At 42.6% G+C, this 17,677-nt stretch overlaps 1 long non-coding RNA gene across 1 annotated transcript; it reads right to left on the reverse strand.

Annotated features, from left to right (window-relative positions):
• Nucleotides 1-382: 382 nt before the first annotated feature.
• LOC139187326 (uncharacterized) lies at nt 383-3,145 on the reverse strand. The gene is made up of 2 exons (XR_011570877.1): nt 3,054-3,145; nt 383-1,620 (listed from the first exon to the last, which is right to left on the reverse strand). It is a non-coding gene; the product is annotated as an uncharacterized lncRNA (long non-coding RNA).
• Nucleotides 3,146-17,677: the final 14,532 nt, after the last annotated feature.

Here is a 17,677-nt window from a genome sequence, read left to right on the forward strand (position 1 = left end):
GAACTGTGGTGTTGGAGAAGACTCTTGAGAGTCTCTTGGACAGCAAGGAGATCACACCAGTCAATCCTAAAGGAAATCAGCCCTGAATATTCATTGGAAGGGCTGATGCTGAAGCTGAAACTCCAACAATTTGACCACCTGATTTGAAAGCCAACTCATTGAAAAAGACCCTGATGCTGGGAAAGATTGAAGGCAGGAAGAGAAAGGGACAACAGAGGATGATGAGATGGTTGGATGGCATCACTGACTCAATGGACATGAGTTTGAACAAGCTCCAGGAGATGGTGAAGGACAGGGAAGCCTGGCGTGCTGCAGTCCATGGGGTCACAAAGAGTTGGACACAACTGAGCAACTGAATGACAACAATAAACGGAAGATCCAGTGGTTTCAAATGACTTTATTTAGTCCACAAATGTGTGGTTTAGTTGAGTGGTTCTTTGGTTCTCCTTGGGCCCACTCATGCAAAAGCAGGTCATCTCCAAACGTCTGTTGATCTTGGCAGGGCAGTTCTTCTGGGCTCTGCTGGGCAGGTGACTGGCTGGGAGCTGAGGTGAGTTTTTCTCAACCTGAAGCCTAAGCCAGACTGTTCTAGGGTATGTTGAGGAGCCAAGAGTAGGTGGAAGTGTTCAGGCCTCTCAAGGTGCAGGCTTGGAATGGACACACCATCACTTTGGCTCCGTTCAGCTGACCAAGGCCAGTCACAGGCCAGCCCCAATTCAAGGGGGTAGGGAAGATTCCAGTCCTTAGTGGGAGGAGCCGAGTGTCTCACTACAAAGGGCACAGACACAGAGACAGGCCAAGAGCTGCATTTTACATTCAATACACTACGTAGTCAATATTTGTTCTTCAGTGACTAGAGAGATAAAAGTGGATAGGACACTGAAACGGAGGACTGAAATATGTCAACCTTTCCTTTTCTTCAATTCAACCTCAGGGGACCTGTTTGGAACTTCAGCAGAGGTTGAGGTCAGGAAGAGAAATAAGGGGAGTTGAGTTCATGACAGACTTTAGACATTGATTTGGAAACAGGGTGATTCTCCTTTCTGACCCCACACCCCATCCTATACATACACACCCCTCCCCTGCAGAGGGTGGAGGGGGTGGGGGGGAAGTAGCAGAGCAGGTTCTCCAAGGTGGCTGCAACCCCAGAGGCTGTGGCTGGTGAGGCACCTTGGCAAGGAGGCCAGAGGAGACCAACTTGAATAAGTTTGTCCTTGAGCAGATGAGAATCCACAACCCCTGACTCCCAGAAATGGCCCAGCGAGACTGGAAAGAGGAAGTTGAGTTCCTGTGTGAGCGAGAAGGTGAAGAGCCTTATAGTTTTGGAATTGGTGTTAACATCACCTTGCTCGTATCTGTAGGTTGATGAGAATTCTATATAGTGAAGCATCTCAAAGAAGGTATTCTCTATATTTTCTTCTAAACAAAGATGCCCAAGGCATCTTTAAAATTTGTTCTCTTCAGGCTTGTCTCTGGTCATATGTTCTTGGCTTGCACTCATTCTCTGGCTTCTTTCCAGCACGGGCCTTCAGCTGACCTACTGTTCGATCATTCAGATCCTCGTCTTCCTGCTTCCTTTCCCAGTCTGTGTTCAGCAGTCGCCTTCCCAGCATGACCTCTCTGCAGAAAGAAAATCTGCAGTGGATTGATCTGGAAGCCACTCCACTGCACTCCACCCACCGCATTTGGTGCTGTCTCCAAGGCAGGCTTGTCTCCAACAACATGAGGACACATTTGTTAAGTGTCTGTAAGCAGATGTTGGGTGTCTTAAGTCAGTAAGAAGGAGCCCAGGAGTAATAGAGGTGCGTGCATGCTAAGTTGCTTCAGTCGTGTCCGCCTCTTTGTGACCTCACGTACTGTAGCCCTCCAGGCTCCTCTGTCCAGTCCATAAGAGTCTCCAGGCAAGAATACTGGAGTGGGTTGCCAGGCCCCACTCCAGGGTATCTTCCTGACCCAGGGATTAAACCTGTGTCTCTTACGTCTCCTGCGTTGGCAGGCAGGTTCTTTACAACTAGCATTGTTGTAGCCAAGCATTCCGGGAAACAAACTCACTCAGAAGGACAATGCAGATAGTGGAGTGCAGTTTATTACACTGGCAGGCCCAAGGCAGAGTCTCCTCTTAGCCAAGGATCCCAACAAGTTTTTGCGAAAACCTTATATACTCTAAGTGTACATGCACAAACCCACCTCCCCAAATTTCCTAGTCTGAACAAAGGAAAAGAAAGATACAATCAAAGTTAACCCGTGATTCGTATGCCTTAAGCCTAGGTAGTTGCTGCTGCTGCTAAGTTGCTTCAGTAGTGTCCGACTCTGTGCCACCCCATAGACAGCAGCCCACCAGGTTCCCCTGTCCCTGGGATTCTCCAGGCAAGAACACTGGAGTGGGTTGCCATTTCCTTCTCCAATGCATGAAAGTGAAAAGTGAAAGTGAAGTCGCTCAGTCGTGTCTGACTCTTAACAGTGGACAATTAGCAATAGGCCTGTAGTCATATCCCAATAAGCATAATAGAATTTATGATTCTATTTGGTTGCACAGATAATTAGGGTATTCTTTTAGGCAACAGAGAGTCTAGGTACGAGCCCTGGGGCTCTTCCATATGGGGGGGTCTGGTTTTCCAGTTGGTATGTCGTTTCCATAGCTACTGGGCATAGAGCTCAAAGTCCACAGTCCGGCCCAAGATGGAGTCCTGCTTTCAGGATGGAGTCTGTTCTGTCTGTTTCCTCTTTCAGCCCCACCTGGGAAGTGTGTAATAGAGGTTAAGAGCAATTCAAAACTTGCCTTGACATTTCTTTAGTAGCCAAAGCATGTGAAGAATTGGAAATGGCACAAGCATGGGTCAATAGGGACTTGGTTAAATACCTTAAGGTAACATGGGCTCACATTTAGAGGACTCACCATGTGTCAATATTTAATATTTGTAAAGCTATACTAAGTGCTGTATAAACATTAACTTTTAAAATCATCATAGCAATCACTAGAGATAGATCTGTATTATTTTGATCCTTATAATACACATAGGGAAACTGAGGCACAGCATGGTTAGGTGACTTACCTAAGGTCACACAGGTAGGAGCTGGAGAGCTGGAATTCATCTAACTCCAGTGCTTCTGTTTCCTTACTATGCTGCCTTGCTACTCAACCCGGATATTGGAGTGAAAGAGCCAAACAATGAGGACAGAGTACAAAATACACAACAAGTTGCGAGAGAAGTGAGTCTAGTTGTTTACCTATGTAAGAAAAAAAGATCCAGACACATATACACCAGGCAGATAACACTATAGCTCTGAAGGATGGAACTGTGGAGGAGTCTTCCTTTCAAGGGCCTACATTTCTATGTAATTTTAACATTTAAAACGAACATATACTGCTTTGAAAACAAATAAGACCAATAACACTTTTTAAAAAGGATAACAATTAGGCTAACTTTAATTTTAACCTTTTAAAAAAAGTTAGAACCAATAAGTGAAATGGAGACAGCAGGCCTTGTTAGTCCATATCTTCATGACTTTGTATAATGGTGGTTCCTTCCACCTAGAATTCCTTCTACCTGTAAGTTGCCTTAGTGGGCTTTCATTTATCTACAAAGTCCAGCTGGTGATATTTTCTCCAGATTTTTTTTCTCTCACTTTTGTCTTTGTACTACTGTTATCCAAACTTGCCCTTCTTTTAATTCATCTGTCCTATTGTGTGGAGATTATTAGTTTAATGGTCTGCCTCCCACACTACTCAGTGAGCTCTTTAAAGTATGTGGAGCAAGGAAGTGTTCAATACATAAATGTTTTCATTTCATTGAATTCAGTTCTGAGAAAGTGGCCCCATTAGCTAGTTCCTCTTCATCCGTAAGATGAGAATGTTGCTTTTGAGTAGGCCTGTATCCTTAATTCTCAGGAAGCAGAGTTCAAAACACTGAGAGTCAAGATAAGTATGACCTCTGGGCAGGAACTCTAAAATGGGAAACAGTCCAAATGCCCTTGGGAGTCTCTGCTGCTCTGATTAAAAATGGCCTTGACAAGCAGGAAACTGAGAAGGAATCAGAAGGATCCCAAGGGGCCACTTAGAGAAATTTCTTGGAGATTTGTTGGTTAAAAATATATAAACATATGAGATAAGAAGGCTTGGAACCAAGGATTTAATCAAAAGGTGGCCTAACGCTAAGAATAGATTTTTAAAAACTGGAGTCTAAAATGAGCCAAGTTCTGCAAAGTTTGCCAGGAACATCTGAAGGAATTTTTACCATATCCACAGCAAGAAGAATGTGAAGGGACAGCATCTGGGCTGGGGGCTGTTGAACCACTTTTGATGACTGAGTGAGCAGCAGCCCTTAGTCAGGTTGTAGGGTTCCAGGTGTTCGAGGGCCAGGCCGAGAGGCTGGCCAGCAGTCGATCACAGCTTCACCGCACCTTGACACAGCCCGATTCTGAGTCCTGGATGAAGCCGAATGCTCCTTGGCCTGTTAGAGCCGACAGAGGACCAGTATCCTCTCTGCAGTCATTCCAAGCATATTAGAGCCACGGACAGTGTTTACGAGACATGACGTCACCTCCACCAATCGCCCTCAGAAGGAACTATAGAAGCAATCTCATTCTGACTAAACGACTTTTTATTTTTAGTCTCTGGTGGTTTGCTGCAGTGATTAGTTTCCTTAATTTCCATGTCTCCCCAGAGCTGGAAGAAACATTTCTGAAGCCTTGCCTTAGTGCATACATTAAAAAAAAAAAAAAAAAAAGTACCTCTGCCCAAAGCCTCAGGATAAGAAAACAAAAAAACTCTACCTAATTCAGAAGCGCTAATGAGTGTTTTAAACTAGGGCAGGAGTGGAGGAAGGGTATGTGTGAGGGGGAACACAAGGATATTGTTACTGTTAATAGTCAGCCTAATTTGTAGCATCTAAAGTAAAACTAAACTTTTAGTTTGTATGGACTATCTGGTGGTTTAAAAAATAGCACAAAAGGTGTGTGTGTGTGTGTGTGTGTGTGTTTACCACTTTCCACTTCATAAAAATTTCCTAATTTTTAAATTTAAGTCCAAATGCTCACAATTAACTTACTTTCTAAATACAAAGCAGGCCTGTATTCATTGTGCTAGGGCTGAATTTTCACTGTGCGTGTCCAAGTTTCATATGTATTAATTTAAAATCTCCAGGTGTTAATGGAATAAAGATGAAATCAAATAGATAAATTTGCATAAAGCAAATTAGGATAAACTTGCTTTTCTCCAATAAGCCCTAGGAAATGAAAACTTAATGGACAACTAATTAACAATCGAGTCATCCTACAGCCATGCCCCATGGCCCAGCTTCCCCCCAAAAGCACAAGAAGGATATTTGACAAATGCAGATTAGTCTAAATTACATTATATCTTCACTGGCTCACCTGTGTTAATATTCATGGGAATTACTTACATTTTCCTAAAGCTCATCTAGGACCAGTCTTACAGATTTCAATTAAAATGCACTCTGGAATGTCAAGCAGAGGCTTGATTTTGTCTGCAGATCACAGTTTGGCATTTTTGTTTATGTAAATAATGTGCCAACCAGGATTTATTTGCCTTTTTCATCTTGGTTATACTTCTCCATTATAAATCATCGATTATAGTTATTTCCTATAAATCACTGCCAGGTTATGGAGATAGAATCTCAGAAAACATAAGCACTCCAAAGAGTTGTTTACCTCAGTTCCTTTGGAGCAAGAACTGAGGAGCTGGGGGATGGGCATGGAGAGGAGGAAGGGCTTTACTATTTCTCTTTTCACATTTAGAATTTTATATGATGTGCTTGTATTACCTATTCAGAAGAATAAAGTAATTTGTTAAAACCATTGCATATCCCTGGGACTGAGGGCATGCAGTGCATAAACTGGTTTACTCAGAACTTAGATTGTCAACCAGTCCTCTGTGTATTTATTTAAAATCTCCCCCTGTTGTCTTCTTAAACTATTTAACCCCTTATTTATCTTCTTTCACAACATTCAGAAATGGTCCTCCTGAAAAATCACTGTTTCTGTCATTTCTCCTTCTTGGAAGCATGTTATGTGGGCCTTCCCCTGGTAGCTCAGCTGGTAAAGAATTTGCCTGCAATGCAGGAGACCTGGGTTCGATCCCTGGGTTGGGAAGATCCCTTGGAGGAAGGCCTGGCAACCCACTCTAGTATTCTTGCCTGGAGAATTCTGTGGACACAGGACCCTGGAGGACTATAGTTCATGGGGTCGCAAAGAGTCAGGCAGGAGTGAGCAACTAACACAACACTACATAAGACCTTACTGAAAGACTGAAAGAATGGATAGGTATCAATGAGTTAGCAATTGTATAAGATGCTGTGCTGTGTGCTATGCTTAGTCGCGTGGGTAATCATTGTCTTCTCCAGGGGATCTTCCCAACCGAGGGATCGAACCCAAGTCTTCAGCATTGCAGGCAGATTCTTTACCACTTGAGCCACCAGGGTAGCGTGGTGAGGGACATGAAGATGAATAAACTCCAATCTCTTCTTTCAAAGCACTCAGTGTGATGAAAGGAGGCTATTTTATATTGTGATAGATTATATGAAAGAGGTCTTTACAGAAATGTGATGGAAATTCCAGAAAAGTACCCTGCTTGCTCATCTTCGTTGGGGAAGGGAAGAATGCCAGAAAAACTAGCAAGAGACAATCACACTTGCTGATGCTCAAAGGACACATATTAATTATCTGTGCATAATAGAGTATGTGTTGTTTTGTTCAGAAGAGTGCCTTGAGCTCAGGTGTGTGTAGAACCTTATAGTTGAGGCTGAAGAGATACTGAGATAAGATGTGGGAAGCCTTAGGTGCCATGTTCTAATTTTAACCCAAAGGTAATTGGAGCCACATAGGGGTCTTTTTCCATGTAGGAAATTCAGCACATTGTGATATTCAGATGTGCATTCTAGACTGATCACTCTGACAGCAGTATGGAGACTCCGAAGAGGTGTGACATAAGGAACAGGAAGAGGGGGAGCTTGTTGCCAGGAGAAAAACAGTGAATCCTTAACGTGGAGAGGAAAGGGTAGAGTTCTTAGATGGAACAAGGAGGACATAGTGATGAATCGGATTGGAGGTAAACAATGAAGAAGTGGATAGATCTAGAATGAAGCCTAGGCTTCTGGAACCCTCTGCAAGATTCCCTTCTCTATGGCCTCCATAGGAGGCACTATTGGGCAGGAATTAATAGGATAGGCTTTGGCGTGTGAAAAATATGATTTTAAAAGTTGGTTGTACTATACTTAGTACACTAATTTGTGGAGAAATTTCTTAACCCCCTTTAAGCCTTAATTTACTGATATGTAAAATGGAAATAATATACCACATAACTCATAGCAGAGTGTACACAATAAAATGTTCAGTAAACACTAGCTGTTTATATGACTTATCTTTTTATTTTTGCAAAATAAGGTAAGGCATTATTAAAGATGATTGCACAATAATATATACATAGAACACTGAAAACTACAACTATTATAATTTAAAAACTGCAAAAAAGCTAACATGAGTATTCTACTTAACAAGCAAGGTAGAATTCTCAGGAAGTTTTAGCTAATGTATTTTCTTTTCTCACTAAACTTCCCATTAAGAGAATGAGACACTTTGTATTACTTTATTGCTCTTGGAACTCAAAGTTGACAGTCTCATTTTTAAAGTGACTTTGTTGCATCTGAACAAGTGCAAATTTCACTTGAGACACTCTTAGGGTTTTGAAAACAAATATATGGATTTTAAGAGTTATCTCAAAGTTGCAGACAAATTGTAAGTTCAGTACACAGAATTCTTTTTTCATACCTTAATATTTCAGTGTGTATTTCCTGCAAACAAGGACATAATTCAACAAAACCACAGTACAACCATCAAAAGCAGGAAATTAACACTGATTTATTACTACCATCTACCTCTCAGTTCCACCAATTGTCCTCATTATGGTCTCCATAGCCGCAGAATCCAGTCCAGGCTCATGCACTGCATCTGGTTGTCAAATCTCTTCTGTTTCCTTCACTCTGGAGCAGTTCTTTCATGCCATCGAGACACTTGAGGATTATCAGTTAATTATTCTGTAGATTTATTTGTATTTGCCCCTACGTTTGTACTTATTTGATATTTGCTCACGGTTAGATTCAAGTTAGGCTCCTTTGGCAGAAATATCACAGAAACAATGCTGCTTTCTTATTACATCCAATCAAGTGACTAAGATTCCATTTTTATCATTACTGATGGTGTTTACTTAATGGAGATGGCATCTGCCAGGCTTCTTTGCTGTAAAATTACAACTTCCACCTTTGAGGTTAATAAATATGTAGAAGAGATGTACCTTGAGATTCCTCATCAAACTTCCAGTTTATTTATTTACTGATTTATATGAACTCAGTTTCTCAGGCTCAGTGTCTCATGCTAGGCCCCACCTTGTATGAACACCCTCTTCACCCCACCCTGGTTCTCCATGCAGTGCCGTCCTCTCTCTGTAGACATCTCCTTAAGCCCATTTGGCCTCCAGCACCCAACTGTGGGCTATCATGACCTGCCCCCCACCCCCCCTCCACCTGGCACGGACATCGTCCTGTTCTGTCCCATCCTAGGAATGAACAGGTCAGAAAGAAAAGAGAAGGGAAGGAAGGAAGACAGAGGCAGAAGGGGCAGGTCATCTTTATTATTGCTGTGCTTAGTCGCTCAGTCTTGTCCGATTCTCTGTGACTCTTTGTGACATCATGGACGGTAGCCTGCCAGGCTCCTCTGTCCATGGGATTTTTTTCAGGCAAAACTACTGGAATGGGTTGCCATTTTCTCTTTCAGGGGATTTTCCTGACCCAGGGATCAAACCTGCAGTTGATTCGTTACCTTCTGAAGCTTCCAAGAAACCCATCGTTATCATTAACATCATTATACTTCGTTCTGTCTTTGTTATCAGTGAATTGTTTGCTGGCTTATCTTCTTCCTTGTATTCTTCTGCTTTGGACATTTCCCAAGGTTCCAGTTTAGAAGACAACAGAGGAATGACTCAGAGCTCCAACTACGTTATCTGCATCACTGCTTTCTGATTCCGAGACCCAGGCAGGGTTCTTATTCTCCTTATACATCTGTCTCTCTCTCTGAAAAAAATGAAAATAATAATGATACCTGGTTGTGGTCCTATCTTTCCAATTTTGGGCAGACATTTCCAAATGAATGGACTCACATCAGCTCAAATTCAAAATGTAAAAATGAGCTCATTTTCCCCTTACAAAACATATTCATCTTCCTGAAGCCCTTATTTCTGTGAATACACACATTCATGCTACGAGCATTTATTGAGGGCTTACTGTTAGCAAGCATGGTGGCTAAGAATCCAGATATAAAAAAGCAAGGTCTCTGCCCCCAAGATGCTTAGAGTGATTGTGTGGTAGTGGTAGTGTGGTGGAGTGGATGCTTAGTCAGGAAGATAGTGTGATGAGCACTCTGATGGAGTTAAATGGTGGCATCTTTTCTTCTCTAGGAAGAGTACCACATTCCAAGAGACTAAGGCTTTCTAGCAGGTGGACCACACAAAGGTAGCTGGATGGAGACGAGGGCCAAGGTCTTCTAGGCAGAGTGAGCAGCATGGCCAAAGAGCTGGAGATACAATGCAGCACAGCACGTTCTGAGACCACAGCCTTGAGAAACAGAGCCAGAGAGGTCGTGGGGAGGGATGAGGATGGAATGAAGGTGACAGGGTTCAGGGGCCACTGCTGAGGGCTTACTCATCGGATCTCCTAAACCCTTTGTCTCAGATGACCTTCTTTGCATGTGACTCACCCAAATCCTACCATTCTTTTAAAAAACTTTTATTTTATTTATTATTTATGTATTTGGATGCACTGGTCTTAGTTACATGTGATCTACGAAGGGGCATGCAGGATCTTCCAGGTGTGGCACGTGGGACCTAGTTCCCCGACGAGGGGTCAAACCCAGTCCCCTTGCATTGGAAGCGTGGAGTCTTAGCCACCGGACCACCCGGGGAGTCCTGTGAACCCTATCCATTATTGTTGGCTTTCTCCTTGAAACCTTTTCTTATCTGACCTTGAAGCAATTTCCCTCTTCTCCCAACTTTTCTGGCAATAACTATCCTATAGTGTATTTCATATGATGATGATAATAATGTCTTATACATGTAGAGTAGTTGCAGTCTTCAAAAACATTTTATCCTTATCATAAAGTTTGATCTGCATAATAGAACAAGTACCATTTCTTTTACAGCTTTGTTGACCCATTAAAGTGACCACTGCTTGTGCCTTGCTCCTCTAAGTAGGTTGAGAACCCCTTCAATTCAGCAGCTTTGCCTTTGTCTTATTTATATCTCTCACAATGCCTACCAGAAAGTCTCACAGAGAATTGGTGCTCAAGGCATGTGTTGACTTAAGATTGATGTGAATTTCACTGAAGTCATTAATACTGTAGTTCTGTGTGTTTTTAGCTAGCATGGCATATATTACCTTATATATCCTAGGGAATGACTTGTAAGTGGTATAACTAAGAAACGGCAGCACTCAAGTATAGTATGTCAAGGCTCTGTTCTAGGAACCATCTAGTGCCCTCAACTGAGAGGAAAAAACACTCGTTACTTTAAAAACCTTTGGGGACCCTTTGAAATCATCTTTAGTGATGTGGCTCCATATGGCCTGGCATCCTACACATTGCTTGCTGGCTGGCTTACTGGGTAGTTACTAGTAGCATGGATCAATAAAAGAATCAGGGGTTTAATTTCAAGTAATCTAATTAACAGATCTAAGATCCGATCTAAAATCTGAGATCTAAGTAATCTCAGTTGTGACTCAAAAAAGGAGAGATGATAATTGCCCTTATTTTTTCCTATAACTTCCTACCTCTGTAGCACTTCATCCCTACTCACCCTTAGGAGTACTTCCCCAGAGATTTTCAGCTGAGTCTTAAAACCCAGACTCTGAATATCTATTTTCACTACCTAGATACCTTCTATACTTCTAATCTGCAATGTGTTGAATTACTGAACTGCTTGAATTGGCTCCTTTTAGACCTGTGTTCTGGGTTATATGTGTGCCCCTATGAGCTCCCAGGGTGAGGCTGAGGAAGAGATGTGTGTGCTTTGTGTAGTGGAACACCGCAGTGAACTTGGAAAATTGAGTTCAGTCATTGATGTATTAGGCTTATTGAGAATTTTCCCTAAGAAAGGCCTCTGATGTAGCTGAGAGCACTAAACAATATAATGTTGAAAACAGGGAAAAAACGCATGAAAACTGCAGGGGAAAACATTTGAAATCTGTAAGAAAAATTAAAGGTGGTAATTTAAAAAAGCCAGTGGACAATTCAAATGCAGTAGAAATCTGGGCATCTGAGGTCTGCAGAAACAAAGGCAAACTTTGGAAGAAGTGTAATGCACTAGGAATATATAAATTTTGAAATCACTCAGATATAGGGTCAAGTCTCAGTTCTACTGCCTGACAGCTGGGTGACAGAGATACTTCTTTGAGTCATAGTTTCTGCCTTTGTAAGTTGTGGGTGATAGTGGTGTGCTGGTAAATATTTAACAACTGGTCGTACAAACAGACAAAATCTCAGTTTGCAGGTTTTGCCCATTTTCATAGAGTAAATTCTCCCACCACAACCAATTTCAAGCTGCCCATTTAATATTACTGAACATATTCTTGGGAAGAAGTGCATGGTAGCACACCATCATACTTCAAGAGCGTAGGTGATAGTAAAAGGTACTAAAATCATTAGAAAGGGATTTTTTTTAGTATTATCTATATTTTAAAATATAATTTTAAATTGTAAGTTTATATAATTTTAATAATGGCTATTTAATAACCAGTTTGCAAAATTCCAGGATATTTAACAATCAGCTCAAACAAGCTTTGTTCAGGCAAATGGTTTGGTGCTTTCGGCTGTGAGTTCAGCGTCAATGAATTAGAAATATATTTTACGTACCACTGTCTTTAAACAAAATCATGTGTAAAACAAAGTTATGTATTGATCAGTTGATGCAAACACTGCGGCCAGAGGCTCTCAGGAAACCAGCCCCGTATTTTTCTCACGGGAGCGGTAATTAACACTGAGTTTATAGAACATCACCACCGAGAGTACAAAGAGTCAAGTGGATCTGCCTTTTTGGGGATGGTTTGATTAAGACAGTTCTGCACTTAGCACAATGCCTGCACACAGTAGGAAAGCCCTAGAAGGCCTCCTTTCTTCTGCATCTCGCCTCCCCTGCCTGGGTAGTCTGTGCTAAACCTTGCAGGCTAGCTCAGTCACACCCATCAGTTATGAAATCTACAAATAGCAAGTGTTGTTACTGTTGGATGCTTGCCTCCTTCAGGGAGGTGTTATGGAATTTGTGACCATCCATCAATTCACAGCCCATTAGATGCCTTTGAACAACGCAAAGAAAGGTGTTAACAGTAACAACACAAAAGAACTACACTCAGTCAGGAAGTTTGCCCTCCTCCCCAAGTTTCTCCCCTGGCTGATGAGTACCAATCCCTCATCCTTTTTCAAACTACTTTCCTTAAAGGAAACTGGAGGCTTTTCCTGTACCAGAGCTCAGTAAAATCTTCTACTTTTCATTCTCTGTCCAAACTCAGTTTGTTGCCTGAGGGTTGAATCCTCAGTGATGCTCAGTCCTTTATTTCTTCCAATAGCCACGCGTCCATCACCCTGCCTTACCATGTAATGCCCACCACCACTGACCTGCTCCAAGTTGGAGCAGTTTTTCCAGTCATGGTTAGGATCAGCATTATTTAAAATAATGTTCCAGTCGTGGTTAGTATGGGCATCATTTAAAAAGCCATGTTCTTTTTTTTCATGAGAAATGACAGCATATCAGACTATGCTACTTCTTGCTTAAGTCCTTGAAAGATTTCCTATTACTCTTACCTAAAACTTGCCCTCCTTACCCTGGCACACAGGGTAAGGATGATGCATTGCTCCCTAACTTTTGAATGTCAACACCTGCACTCTCCTCCTTGTTTATCTTGCTTCATCACATTGGCCTTCTCACTGCTCCTTGAACTTACAAGTCTGTTCCCACATCAGAACTTTTGTGTTTCAGGCTCCTGCTGCCTGGTATATAGCCATCCAAGTTCCTCCTCCAGCCACTCCTGTCAGTCACGTGTGTGCATGTGTGCGTGCTCAGTCGTGCCCGACTCTGCAGCCCCATGGATTGTAGCCCACCAGGCTTCTCTGTCCATGATATTTTTCAGGCAAGGATACTGGAGTGGGCTGCCGTCTTCTTCCATGCAATCTTACCAACGCAGGGATCAAACCCACATCTCCTGCATCTCTTGCATTGCAGGCAGATTCTTCCCCACTGAGCCATTGGGGAAGCCCCCCTGACAGTCACATCTCAGCCCAAATCACCTGTCTGTAAGGCGTCCGTGACTGTGTAGTCTGAAGAGCCCTGGCAGAACCATGCGATCACTTCGTTCCTTCATGACTTTTATCCTTTGTCATTATGTGACATCAATGTGTTTTATGGGCTAAATTGTGTCCCCCCAAATTCATATTAAGTCCTAATCCCTAGCACCTCAGGAGGTGACTGTTTTTGGAGATAAGGCCTTGAAAGAGGTGCTAAAGATACTCTTCACATTTATGCATTCTACGTACATTTCCCTAAAAGTCCCTAAAATAGGTTATGTGTATGAATCAGTGTTTATTGCAGAAGACAGAGGATGTTCACTTTTTGCCAAATTACGATACCTTTGAAACTTTGTTTTTTCCCTTTTGTTGGAAAAAAGAGATTAGTATAACAAATTTCATCGATGGTTAAAAAAAGAGGTGATTAAGGTAAAATAAGGCTCTTAGGGTAGGCCGTAATTCAGAATGACTGCTGTTCTAAAAAGAAGACGTTAGGACACAGACAGATACAAAGAGAAAAGACGGTGTGAAGACACCGTAAGAAGGCAAGCCAAGGAGAGGGAACTCTGAGAATAATCAACCCTGCTGACACTTTGATTTCAGACTTCTGTCTCCAGAGCCAGGGGAAGTGGGGGAAGTGATAAATTTCTGTTAAGTCACCCTGTCTGTGATATTTTGTTATGGCAGCCCTGACAAACTAATATTCATCATTTTTTTTGTTGTTGTTTTTGTTTTTCCCTTTCCTCACTAAATTATAAATTTCATGAAAGCAGGAATTATATGTGTCTTATTCACACTTCTAGTCTTAATGTCTACAACAATTCTTAGCACCAAATGGGCTTTCTATAAATATTTCTAAATGACTGATGATTGAATGATGCATCCAGGAACGTGAGCCTTGGCTGTTCAAGTTATCTCTAGCTATGCCAACTATTGTTGTTGTTCAGTTGCTAAGTCATGTCTAACTCTTTGCGACCCCATGGATTGTAGCACGCCAGGCATCCCTGTCCTTCACTATCTCCTAAAGTTTGCTCAAACTCATGTCCATTGAATCAATGGTGCCACTCAATCATCTCATCCTCTGTCACCCCCTTCTCCTCCTACCTGCAATCTTTCCCAGCATCAGGGTCTTTTCTAACGAGTCAGCTCTTCGCATCAGGTGGCCAAAGTAGTGAAGCTTCAGCTTCAGCATCAGTCCTTCCAATGAGTATTCAGGGTTGATTTCCTTGACAATTGACTGGCTTGATCTCCTTGCTGTCAAGGGACTCTCAAGCGTCTTCTCCAGCACCACAGTTCGAAAGCATCAGTTCTTCGGTCTCCACCTTCTTTATGGTCTAACTCTTACAGCCATACATGACTACTGGAAAAACCATAGCTTTGACTAGTTTTATTATTCATTACTTTAAAAACAAGCAAAACTCTTGCCTAAAGAATTGCTTCAATACTTGTTATGAGTCCCAGAGCTTAGACCTTCTTAACCCATTTTTCCCCCCACAAATCTAGTTGATTAATTCTCCCAGCTCTTCAACACCCTCTCTGCTGAGTTCTGTTTGTTTCTAGATATTTCTCTAACCGGCATCTTTCTCCACTTATGTTCTGGATGCCTGGATCTGTGAAGGTGGTAATGCAGGTAGATTCCCTCATCTGAGTCCTGCCACAAACCCTTCAACATTTCTGTCCCTGGCACCAGTGAGAGGATGTAGCCTCCCTACCCCACGCCTCCGCTACAGGGAAAGACTTGGAGACAAATTGAGAAAATGCTCATCTTGCTTCCTAAGTAATGCAATGTTTATTGCTGACAGCTCCCATCTCACCAGTGGGTTCTTGTTTCTCCATCATCTTTTGTGCCCTGTTAATTGCCAGGCCCTAGACAAGTCTCCAGAAACACCACCAGAACCCAGCTTTATGCTGGTTATTCTATTAGCTCTTCATTTCCAGCCCCTACCACATCTCACCATAAACTGGAAAATTCTGAAAGAGATGGGAATACCAGACCACCTGATCTGCCTCTTGAGAAATTTGTATGCAGGTCAGGAAGCAACAATTAGAACTGGACATGGAACAACAGACTGGTTCCAAATAGGAAAAGGAGTACATCAAGGCTGTATATTGTCACCCTGCTTATTTAACTTATATGCAGAGTACATCATGAGAAACGTGGAAGAAGGGCTGGAAGAAGCACAAGCTGGAATCAAGATTGCTGGGAGAAATATCAATTACCTCAGATGTGCAGATGACACCACCCTTATGGCAGAAGGTGAAGAGGAACCAAAAAGCCTCTTGATGAAAGTGAAAGAGGAGAGTGAAAAAGTTGGCTTAAAGCTCAATATTCAGAAAACGAAGATCATGGCCTCTGGTCCCATCACTTCATGGGAAATAGATGGGGAAACAGTGGAAACAGTGTCAGACTTTATTTTTTGGGGCTCTAAAATCACTGCAGATGTTGACTGCAGCCATGAAATTAAAAGACGCTTACTCCTTGGAAGAAAAGTTATGACCAATCTAGATAGCATATTCAAAAGCAGAGATATTACTTTGCCAAGAAATGTTCGTCTAGTCAAGGCTATGGTTTTTCCTATGGTCATGTATGGATGTGAGAGTTGGACTGTGAAGGCTGAGCGCCAAAGAATTGATGCTTTTGAACTGTGGTGTTGGAGAAGACTCTTGAGAGTCCCTTGGACTGCAAGGAGATCCAACCAGTCCATTCTGAAGGAGATCAGCCCTGGGATTTCTTTGGAAGGAATGATGCTAAAGCTGAAACTCCAGTACTTTGGCCACCTCATGCGAAGAGTTGACTCATTGGAAAAGACTCTGATGCTGGGAGGGATTGGGGGCAAGAGGAGAAGGGGACGACAGAGGATGAGATGGCTGGATGGCATCACTGACTCGATGGACATGAGTCTGGGTGAACTGCAGGGGTTGGTGATGGACAGGGAGGCCTGGTGTGCTGCGATTCATGGGGTCGCAAAGAGTCGGACACGATTGAGCGACTGAACTGAACCAGATCTCTGCTCCACATGTGGGAGACTGACCCCTCCTGTTCACATCTCCCTGGGCCCCCATTGGGAGCTTTCCAGCTGAGTTCAGCCAATGGCGGTGTGAGGGTGGGCATAGAGATATCAGAGGATGTTGTCTCCCCATTCAAGTTTCCAGTCCCCACAGGGCAGCTTCTCCACGCCACCTCCTTTTAATGGCCTCTGGTTACAGCTGAGGGTGATAACTGCTTCCCATGCTTGCTGGACCCTGGGTGCTTTACCATCCCATGTTTGATCTTATAGTCCTACCCAGGCCTATGAAAATAGTCCTTTCATTGTAGTTTCTTCCACTCAACCATCTAACAGTGACTTCTGTTTCCTGCCTGGACTCTGAAAGACACTTTACATAATTTTCAAACTGCAGTGTTTAGGAATGATAGAACTTTTCTTTCCTCAGGTTACAGTGGCTGTGGGGATGTGGTCCTCAGGCTCCATTCACTGAGGTGACTGGTTCTGAGGGACCACCCTGCATGCTGGTGCATGACCCTGCTGTTGGGCTGTCCTGCCACCTTTCACCATCGTTGGCACTGCTGCCACTGCTCCAGGTGAAGCAGGCATGGGGCTGATGGAAACAGAAAGCGCATGTGCCCGGATGGATGTTTCCCAGCAGTAAGGAAGGGGGCCCAGAGAAGCCGAGTTGCATCATGACTATTTGGGAGAGATGTTTGGAGAGTTATAGCGTAGACGCTATGCTATGTTAACAGACCTGGAAGAGTTCCTGGCTTCCCCAAATGGTGCATCGCTAATAGTCTTTTTGTGCCTCAGAAAAATTTTGGTGGTTTAATTTATTACAGTAACTCATACTTGGAGTCAGAATGTTGTTGGGGGTGGTTATGATATGTGTAAGATTTTTAATAGGGTGTTTGCTTAATTTTTTATAATCCTGGTGGTGGTGGGGGTGTCTGGTTGAATGTCAGTGCTATTTTTACAGCTCTTGAGATACGAGATGACATAAGCTTAGAGCAGAAGAGCCGCTGGGGGAGACAGAGTTACACGGGAAAGACAAAGAGTGAGAGAAGATCTAACAAAGTGGGGCACAGACCCTGAGAAGATGTTGTCAGTCAAGCTCCTATGAGCGCACATTCTCTGAGGGGCAACTTTGTGTGTGTTGGGCTTTGTGTTGTTTATCCTAACTGCCTTTTTTATAGCTTGGAAAAAATCAGTACAGTTTGATATATTTGAACTGATAACTTTGTAAATTCTAGTTTTTCAGAATGAAGTACTACATAAAATTTAACTTGAAGCTTTATATCTTAATTGTCAAAATGATATTATAACATAGATATGTTATATGTGTATATATA

Source organism: Bos indicus, chromosome 2, assembly GCF_029378745.1.
Source record: "Bos indicus isolate NIAB-ARS_2022 breed Sahiwal x Tharparkar chromosome 2, NIAB-ARS_B.indTharparkar_mat_pri_1.0, whole genome shotgun sequence".
Taxonomy (NCBI): domain Eukaryota; kingdom Metazoa; phylum Chordata; class Mammalia; order Artiodactyla; family Bovidae; genus Bos; species Bos indicus.